The sequence below is a fragment of the Limulus polyphemus genome, unplaced genomic scaffold (genome assembly GCF_000517525.1).
Source record: "Limulus polyphemus unplaced genomic scaffold, Limulus_polyphemus-2.1.2 Scaffold1113, whole genome shotgun sequence".
In the NCBI taxonomy this organism is placed as follows: domain Eukaryota; kingdom Metazoa; phylum Arthropoda; class Merostomata; order Xiphosura; family Limulidae; genus Limulus; species Limulus polyphemus.
In genome coordinates, this window is record NW_013666723.1 from 330,051 (window position 1) to 340,941 (window position 10,891).

At 36.2% G+C, this 10,891-nt stretch overlaps 1 long non-coding RNA gene across 1 annotated transcript in view; it reads right to left on the reverse strand.

Moving 5' to 3' along the window:
- The window catches only part of LOC111086452, an 11,343-nt gene extending 5,199 nt beyond the window's left edge, over positions 1–6,144 (reverse strand). Inside the window, exons 1-2 of the long non-coding RNA XR_002611179.1 lie at positions 6,000–6,144; positions 1,846–1,852 (exon numbers count right to left, since the gene is read on the reverse strand). This is a non-coding gene — a long non-coding RNA (uncharacterized LOC111086452). The remainder of the gene's footprint in view (positions 1–1,845; positions 1,853–5,999) is intronic.
- Positions 6,145–10,891: the final 4,747 nt, after the last annotated feature.

Genomic DNA, 10,891 nt, shown 5'->3' on the forward strand with positions numbered 1-10,891 from the left:
TTGTATCGCTGAAGTTCCTCGGGAAGAATTTATACCGGGAAATTAACAAACGACTAGAGACGTAACAATATATCTACTGTACCGATAATTACTCAAGTTTTTAAAAACCAAATGAGGTTCATAAAATACTGCTTGAATTTAAAATGTTTCCTAAGTAAAACGGTGGCTCAGTGATAAGTTCGAGGAATTATAACGCTAAAATTCAGGTTTCAATATCAATGGTGGACAGAGCACAGGTAGACCCTTGTGTAGCATTGGGCTTAATAAACAAAAAATAAACAGTAGTAAGTCTCTTACATAATGCAATAACTAGCTTAGGCCTAATTTACAATGCAGTAATTGGCTTAGGCCTAACTTGCAATGCGATCACTGGCTTAGGCCTAGCTTGCAATGCAGTAACTGGCTTAGGCCTAACTTACAATGCAATAACTGGCTTAGACCTAACTTGCACTTCTAAAAAAAACAGATACTAAAATCATCGCTCTGCGCAGACAATCTAATTTGGAGATGCGCCTGCTATCAAACAAATAACACACAGACTATCCTATCCACGTTCTGTACTGAAGAATCTCCTATAACAATAACCTGCCTATTTATTTCATTCCAGTTGTTATCTGTCCCTTTTGTTATCCTTCTCTCTCCCCAGTTCCTCATCTGCACAAACGAATGGGTTAAATCTGTTACTTGACCTAACCTGCTCATTACAATTATATCCATTATTTCTAACCCTATTACTATTAATACTGTTTTTAACTTTCTGAAAATCATTGTTAATTACTGTATCCTTTACAAAAGCAAGCCATTTCTTCTTATAAGCCCCCCAGTGGCACAGCGGTATGTCTGCTGACTTATACTGCTAGAAACCGGGTTTTGATACCGTGGTGGGCAGAGCACAGATAACCCTTTGTGTAGCTTTGTGCTTAATAACAAACAACAATAACAATCTTCTTATAATACATTCTTTGCTGATTGTTGTATTCTATATTGTAATATCCACCCGCTAATAGGATTACTTATGGTGTATAACCAAGACATTATTTTTCACATTGTTTTCATTGCTACACACAACATTACATTTGTTTAGTAACAGCCAAATCAGTTTCCATTCCATATAGCATACTTGACATTAGAGAAATCACGTGGTCAAAATATTCAACAGTTAAAATACGCTCTCCCAAAAATCAGTCAAATGTTGGGTAATTTTTTATAACATGCAGGACCTTCATGGTGAGTGTGCCCAAGATATAAAGCTTCCTGAAGAATGCTTATCACAGACAGAAGTAGTTGGGAAGGATATAGGACACGACATCAGTTTGAGGATTAGTATTGGATTAGTGACTTCAGTAACAGGTATGTTTGATTTTCTTCAGCTACGTGGTGTAAAGTTTATGATCGCTTATTTCTTCAATTTTTTTTTAATGAAAACATAATCACTAAAGAATTGTTGGGTCTAGAGTTCCAGATATTTGTCAACCGATTTGAATATTGACCGACTGAACACTTACATATAAGTATTATATTTATATGTGAAGTTTTTTAGAGTAATAAAGTATTTTCTTTGTACATTTCATGTGAGGTATTAATCTAATATGATTATTATGAGTTGTATTTTAAAAATGGCTAATAATGTATATTTACATTTTCTAGTTAGGATTGAAGTATAGGACCATATACAAATATAAGTAAAATTAAATTGTCATCTCATTCCTGATTTCAATTTTCCTGATGTAATGTTGATCAATATCCTATAATTAAACCTTCACTAGAAACCTCAACTCGTTGCGTGGTACAGAGTGCTTTTGTTAAAACCTGCATGGACATAACCTCAAGCTCTATTCTAGCTACTGTACAACTAAATATACATTATTAATTAACGCTTGACTAGATAAGATGATAGTGAGAATTCCACGTGAAAAAGATAAGCGTATTCTATTTATATAGAAGTGTGGTCAATAAATTGTATCATCCATTGTTTTGAAATTTACCCGACCTAAAACTAACAGACCAAAGGTCCACTCGTTAGAGTTATAAAATAATACTTTTTGTTCACAGGGGCCTGATTATATTCAGTCCCAATCACTCGTTAGATTTATAAAACTAATACTGATTAAATTTAGTCCAAACTCCTATAAGCAGCCCCCCCCCCCAGTGGCACAGCTGTATGTCTGCGGACTTACAATGCTAGAAACCGGGTTTCGATACCCGTAGTGGGCAGAGCACAGATAGCCCATTGTGTACCCTTGTGCTTAACTTCAAACAAACAAACCAAAAGCAGTGGCGTGAGTATGCTCCCGCGACCCCTGCAATTCCAGGGGGCTCAGAGGGCCTGACAGAATTAGGAATTGCCGACAAGGGAAGAGATATACTATTCTGGTAGAGTGGTATATTCTGGTACACATTTAGTGGAAAGGCAGAGTCCCTACACTGACTGCTCAGTTAGTGGTCCGTATTATCATGGTGGAAATATAATAATTATAGTTCCACCATACGTACTATTACATACTCTGCTTTTACCAATGCATAAAGTATCCGGTCCAGGCCTGGCATGGCCTGGTTAAGGCGCTCGACTCACAATTTGAAAGTCGCGGGTTCGAATACCCGTCACCGAACATACTCGCCCTTTCAGCCGTGGGTACGTTATAATACAACGGTCAATCCCACTATTCGTTGGTAAATAAGAAGTCCAAGAGTTAGCGGTGGGTGGTGTTGACTAGCTGCCTTCCCTATAGCCTGTTACTGCTAAATTAGGGACTGCGAGCGCAAATAGCCCTCGTGTAGATTTGCGCGAAATTCCAAACAAACCAAACTATCCGACCCGAAATTTGCTACATGGGTAATTCGAAAATAAATTATAGATGCAATTTTAAGTTTGATTTAATTTTGAATGTTCAGTTAAATTAAAGATATAAAACAGTCAGAATCGTAACAACAATTGTAGAGAAATAAATGTGGAGGCCCAGTTACTTTCTATGCGGGGGGAGCCATATTTTGTAGTTACGCCATTACCTTTAAACCCACGTATAAGATACCCAAAATTAACACTTTGGGGATCCAAGGGGCCAGTCTGATAAAGAATTGCAACTCTTGTAAGGCATGGCTATGAACAGGGTCGCGTGGCAATATTTGAGGCCTAAACCAATCAATGACTAAAGACATCAAACTTCCCTCGTACTATTACACGAAATAGTCGGAAATATCTTCTTATTTTACGATATTATGTTACACACGTAAAATTCATAGGGTTGAGCTGTAGGGTAGGAAGCAAAGTATTCTTGCCATAGTCATGGGCGTCCACAGAAATTTCTCCGAGGGGGGATGGGGTGACAAAGTTTATATCAACGTAATATACTGAAGGAATAAAGAAAGAAACATGTATTTTTTATTTTCCAGAGGGCAAAATAATGTCTAAAGTAATGATGAGATGATGGCAGAAGAACACCAAAATCCATAAATCTCTCATGAAACTTCAACACATCCAGTAGGAGATTAGTTGAATGCGATCAAGCTTGTGAAAGATATTAAACACTGAATCAAAGTTAAATGAAGAACGTTGTTAGTTAAGAAGGTTCGTGTCCCCTTACCTCTCCCCTAAAAAAAAAGGTCACTCTTCTCATATTGGAACCATAGATGCATTATAAGAGTGACTATTCGGACTGAGGATTGGAGGAGGTGGTGTTCATTAGCTACCGTCCTTCTGTTACTTCAAAATTAGGCATGGCTATCGCCGAGAGTTTTTGTGTAGCTGTGTTCAAAATCAAACAAAACAAACAATGTTGAGGAAACCTTGAAATTTTTAATAAACCCTGAAAGGCATCTTTAAACCTTGCCACTACAGATAATTCCAGTGATATAATAAATAAATGGAGCGAACTGGTGTGGCGAGATGAAAAAACCGTCCTTGTGATGACTGAATCTCAATCCTTGGAAGAAAGTTACCCGTACTGGTCCAATCATGAAACTTACCCGTACTGGTCCAATCATGAAACTTACCCGTACTGGTCCAGTCATGCAACTTGCCCGTACTGGTCCACTTATGAAACTTACTCGCACTGGTCCAGTTTAGGAAACATACCCGTACTGGTCCAGTTATAAAACTTATTCGTACTGATCCAGTTATGAAACTTATTCGTATAGATCTAGTTATGAAACTTATTTGTGCTGATCCAGTCATGAAACTTACCCGTACTAGTACAGTCATGAAACTTACCCGTACTGGTCCAGTTATGAAACTTACTTATACTGGTCCAGTCATGACAGAAAGGGAAGGAATGAAAATCATGAATGTGATTTGTTTGTAATTAAGCAAAAAGCTACACAATGGGCTAACTGTGCACTACCCACCACGGGTATATAAACCCGGTTTCTAGCGTTGTAAGTCCTCAGGGATACCTCTGTGCCACTGGGGGCAAAATCGTGAATGATTTGCGATGTAGATATTGGATCAGGAAGAAGAGTCCATGTATAGAATTTACCAAGATGTCTAAAGGTGACTCTTAGATACAAAGAGACGAGGAGTGTTTATTTTAGCATTCGTCTGAATGAAAACTTATCATAAGAGACTCAGAATGTAAAAGAAACAAAAGACTGAAACGAATTTATTTACTAAAACAAAATTATTCAACTGGCAGTGAATTATACAATTGTGACAAAACCTTTCTGATTGGAAGGTAAAGAATCTAAAATTAGAAAGTTCAAACTGAAAAAAAATATATAAACACGATTTCATACAAACCATTCTGAATATGTTTTACTAATAAATAAATGTCCGCTGTGATGTAAGAGATCACTATATATGAATTTGTTTTCTCTTCTTACAAAGAAAATATCCTACTTAAACATTACCAGAGTAACGTACAGGCCACTTAGGGCCCCCGGCCACACAGAGGTCCAGCCGGCCATCCAAATAAAAAAAAAGTAATAATGGTTTTTAAAACTAGCAGAATAAAGGCAAGATTGAATTATTATTATTCCCAAATATTACCTGGGCCTAAAGCGCCCTCTGGCTAAATAGAACTTTTGCTTTGGTATCACTCAAATATAAATTTGAAGATTACAACAAAATGATTAGTTTCTAGAAAATTTTGTTTGCCACGTGACTCTACAAATTTAGATTTGTTTCTGTGGTTAATCCACAAAATCATTTTTTGTGTGTGTGTGTTGAGGAGGGAGTATTTAATTCTGATATTAACCACAAAATCACTTTGTGTGTGTGTGTTGAGGAGGGGGTAGTTAATTCTGACACTAACCACAAAATCACTTTGTGTGTGTGTGTTGAGGAGGGAGTAGTTAATTCTGATATTAACCACAAAATCATTTTGTATGTGTGTTTTGAGGAGGGGTGGTTAATTGTGATATCAACCACAAAATCCATTTGTGTGTGTGTTGAGTAGGGTTGTGTAGGTTGAGTTGTTAATTTTAATATTAACCACAAAATCATTTTGTGTGTGTGTTGAGGAGGGAGTAGTTAATTCTGGTTTGTAAATTACTTTAAGACTAATTCACACCAAAACATTTACTTTCATAATATCAAAGCTTTATTCTGTGAAACTGGACTAAATATTTTATGTTTTTGAATATTTCAGTTTCTAACGAAATGAAGACTTGAAAATTAGAAATCTGGAATCCCCTTATTTACATGTTTTTACAATTTGATAATATAAATAGCGTCTCTATCACAACTATGTCTGTCGTATTCTATCCAGCCTGATCTGTCCTGGTATTAGACGATAGGCTATTCATTCTTCACTTTCATTCTTAAGCTCTTAGAATATGAAAAGATTCTGGAGCAATATATGTGTTTCAAGTACATGCCAAGATATATATGATATTTGAATAAAAAAATTCCTGTGCAGTGACTTTCATTACGTTACTCTAATGATTTCTCTGTTTTTATGTCTCCAAAAATCCAGGATTCGATTCCCTACGGTGGACACAGCAGATAGCCCAATGTGGTTTTGCTATAAAACAAATAGTTTTTTTTATATATATAATACGTTTACGTTTTTTTGCTTTAGTTTCGTTAGGGTTAAACTTTGCCGCACTTAATACTATCAATAAATAAACTTATACTGTTATTCTACGATCTAATGTTAGACATTTTTACAAACTTTGATAAGCTTTTAATGTGTTGTTGTACAAAATGTCTACTAAACTATATTTACATCCTCCTTTTGTTTACAACCATTGAAATTAAGTACGTGCATTTTCAGGACAGACAAAAAACTGAGTAATATAATAAATACGCCCTCTAGTGGCACAGAAGACTTACAACGTTAGAAACCTGGTTTCGATATCCGTGGTGGGCTGAGCACAGACAGACCATTGTGTATCTTTGTGCTTAACTTGAAACAAACCAAACCAAAATAATAGATACGTAATATAAGTTAGAATTTTATTCGATATGGAAAAGCATGTTGTGTGTAATAACTTGTACGTTCAAATGTATTCCAAACCCTAAAACTTGGTGGTTTTGTAGTTTACTTAAATAACGTATTCGTACCACTAGTTGGTCCAATTTTTTAAAGGAAATTACAAATTACCTATGATTATTTACATTTTTGTACGATGTTTATGTATTCATTTTTTTTTAATAAATTAAAATTAACCTACTCCCGTAGAACGAAGGACCACCTTCGAAAAATGTAAGGGTTATCTGGATTCTTATTTTGTAATTCACCTCGTGTTTTTAAAGATACCGGAACCCAAAAAAGAAAATCTAGTAGGAAAACCAAAACACCAAGGTGGGAAGTATATTCTGAGAGAAAATACAAAACCAGGGAAGAAGAATCGGACTTAAAACCAGTTATTCTCGGTAGTGCCAGGCATTTCTTCCATCTTGAGTTAAACCTGTCGGGTAAAGAAGAGACTGATATTATATTTTATGGTCCAGCCTTCAAAATCTCGAACAAAGGCAAAAGTGCGGTCCTGAGCACATGGTCCGTCGCAAACGGGTGGAGTGCAGCAGCTTGGACTTTGAGGTAATTTTCTGTTTCTTAAAATTGGGTGAGACATGTCCTAGTGGATAGAGTCCTCGCACTATGAAGGGCCCCAAAATCGCGCTCCGCCCTTTGGGTGCGTTATACGTGATGGTCAAAAACACTATTCAGTCAGATAGTAGTAGCCCAAATTTTGGCGGTAAGTGCTACTGACTAACTCCCATAACTTTATAAATTCTCAAATTAAAGACGGCTGGTCAGATATTCGAGCAGTGTAGTTTTGTTTGAATATCGGAAATAAACCAGACTGTAAGCAATGATATTTTTTTTTCATTCATATGGATCCCCCGGGGTTCAATTCCTGCGGAGAACAGAGCCCAGATAGCCTTCTAAGAAACTTTGCACAAAGAAATGTTCGTATAGTTCCTTTGTAGTGTTAGTTTAGTACAATCTTTAATAACATGTTCTGTAACGACTGATAAAAAGATATGGTTGACAATACTAAAGGTTAATGAATTTCGTGTATGATGAGTTAGTTAGATACACATATAAATCACAGAGAGAGAAACTGAATAACTTTTCCGAAATTGGGCCTTGTTTGAGGGATGAATTGTGGTGGTGTAAAATGTGAAAGTTGTTTAATTGATCGCCATGACAACACGGAAGTATTTTAAAGGGGAATATTTCAGTAAATATACAATGGATAGTGCAAAGTAACGTTACTGGGAATTTTGTTTGTTTTTTTATTTATGGAGGCAGAAGGGGGACAAGAGTTAGTTGAGGAAGGTGAAGTACTCAAGAAATAACTTTTATTCTTTCTATCTTGCCACTCCAAAAAATCACACTTTCAGGTCAGTAGGAGTCACAGTGTAGAAAGAATATTAAAAATATTAAAAGACTAAATCCTGATATCTTAGAAGGGGTGGCACAGCTCTTCTATAGGAGGTTTCCCCACTCCCGTTGGCACGCAACTGGTGGTGCACGAAAAAAATGAGACGAACAGGCAGCGCGTGAAAAATAATTAATAAAAGGGGAGGTGGAGGAATTCGGGGTAATGATTTGAAAATATAAGTGCAAAAATGGAAACTACATTAGACAAATAGCTAAAGATAAAGAAACAAAAATTAAAAAGACATTGTTATCAAGCAGATTGTGGCCCAGTGATTAGTATGTCGAGCTATAACCTGAGGGTCAAAGGTCGTGTCGCAATGTCCCTTAACACATTCCACGTTTTCAGCTATGGATACGTTTTATAACAATCAACTACGATATTCGGCTCAAATCTGAACAAAACCGTTGTGCTGGCGAGTTATTCGAAGTCACTACCTTCCTTAGGGTTAGTAGCTCAAAATTAGAATTGGTTGTACCCGAATCTTAGAGGTCTATGACCTGGATGTTTAAGCCATGTGCACATAAGGTGTCATTTAGGTTGAGCACACCAATATTCAATTCTGATATTCGATCATAGCTACACAAGGTTAACTGTGCTAGTCGTGTCTAATTTTGAAGAGATACACTAAAGGGAAAGCACATGATCAAGAGCACCAACTCTTCGACAGTTCTAAACAAATAAGGGAATTTGGTTGTTATTTTTATAACGAACTCATGGCCCCAAAAGTGCGAGGCGTAATTTTGCAGCAATGTGACATAGTCCGCCATGCTAACCACTGGTCAACACCTGTCCCACCAACACAGTCAGTATTGTTTACAATAAACTGAAAAACAGATAATACAAATAAGAAAAATATTAATAATAATAATAATATATATGATAGAAATTAATTTGAAAAACAATAATCTAAATATTAACATATAATAAAACAGCTTGTTTCGTGAACTTCATGCAAAGCTACTCGAGAGCTATCGGTGCTAGCTATCCTTAATTTTGAAGTAATAGACTAGAGGTAAGATAGATAGTTAACAACAACCTTTAGGCTACTTTTTATCAATGAAAAGTGGGATTGATCGAACTTTATAACGGCTGAAAGAGGAGCATGTTCATTGGCCGGTTTCGATCTCGCGACCTGTTTCTTGCCAGGCCTATGATCAAACATACATCTCTCTTGTGGTAATAGGTAAAATTGAATGAAAGCAATACAATTTTTACTAGACTGAAAAGTTATTCAAGGTCGAAGATCGTGTTTTCCAGAAGTTAATGCCATAGAGGTGAAAAATATTCAAATTACTGAAATGTTTATGAACAAAAGAGTACAAATTATAGTTTAATATCATTCTGTAATAATATATCATTGTTTCATAATTCGAAGTGCACATTTTCACCCCCATAAGTACCCAGTGCACTTATGTTTACATAACTCGAGTGCACATTTTCACCACCATAAGTACCCAGTGCACTTATGTTTACATAACTCGAAGTGCACATTTTCACCACCATTAATACCCAGTGCACTTATGTTTACATAACTCGAAGTGCATACTTTCACCACCATAATTACCCAGTGCACTTATGTTTACATAACTCGAAGTGCACATTTTCACCACCATAAGCACCCAGTGCACTTATGTTTACATAACTCGAAGTGCATACTTTCACCACCATAAGTACCCAGTGCACTTATGTTTACATAACTCGAAGTGCACATTTTCACCACCATAAGTACCCAGTGTACTTATGTTTACATAACTCGAAGTGCACATTTTCACCACCATAAGCACCCAGTGCACTTAGATTACTATACTGGTTTGTGGATAGTTGTAACTTTGAAAGTTCTTCGAGCTGTAACCTTTTTTTATTCACATTTTTTAATAGTTTTGTAAAGTTAATATATTCAAGCTTGTTCAGATTTTAATTTGAAGATAATAAAAGATGACACTATCCTGTTCAATGGTTTCAATCATTTAAAAATTAGAATATGGCAATATAAATTATTTGTTTTTGATACATGACTTTGGCATTAAAGCCATTAGGAAGGCAAAGTAAGCATGAGTTCAAATTTGGATTTTTTTTTTAGTAGATCATGGCAATCTTTAATTTAGCTAATGGAAAGAGTAGTCTTACATATAGATAAGTGAAATCGATGAGAACCATGTACATGATAAATCACCTTTTTTTTCGGTATCGTTTAGATTGGATGATGATCTGATCTGTAGTGACGTTTATCGCGTGCAGTTTCTTATAAAAACTAATTACCTGTTATGTTGATGTTATGCAGTTTACACTTGCGGATAACACAAGCTAAACTAGAATCTTGGAGGAATTCTTACTTGGAAGTTAAGATATGGTCAGGAAAAAATAACATTCGTGTCCAGTCTAGAAGAAATCAGCCTCCAGCTGTGTTGTGTTCAGGGTTAGGAACTTGTGATAACCAGCTAGTGTGGAAACAACTACCAGAAGTTCAGACAGACGCAACTGGTAAGGAACTATGTTGCAACAACTTGATGAGGTTAATGGTAATTTCTCTCCCTCTCTTTTATTCATGAAAATTTACAATACGTTTTATAAGTCTAAGATGTACAATCCTCTTTATATATATATATATACACAGCGTGGTCACAAGTAAATAGACACCACCTTTTCAAGAAAAAAAAATGAAATTTTTCAGTCATGTTCACATGAATTGATATATTTATAATTTAATTAATATCTAGTAGATCTCCCTTTCACTTCGTGGAGTTCGTTAATCCTATGGGGCATCGTGAGAATCATCTCGTCAATTTTAGATTGTGGGGTTTTCGCCCACTCTTGCTTCAAAACTTGGAGTATATCGCTCTTCGAAATTGGTTTTTGTTGTTCTTTCTTGATTTGCCGGTCGAGTATAGCCCAGAGGTTTTCGATGGCGTTCATGTCAGGAGATTGGCTCGGCCAGAGCAACTTTTGAATACCATTTTCTTCCTGCCACTTTTGGGTGTTTCTAGCAGTGGGACACGGTGCTCCATCTTCCTGGAACAACGTTGTGTTCTTGTCCACGAAACCCGAGGAAAAAAGTGACAAGACT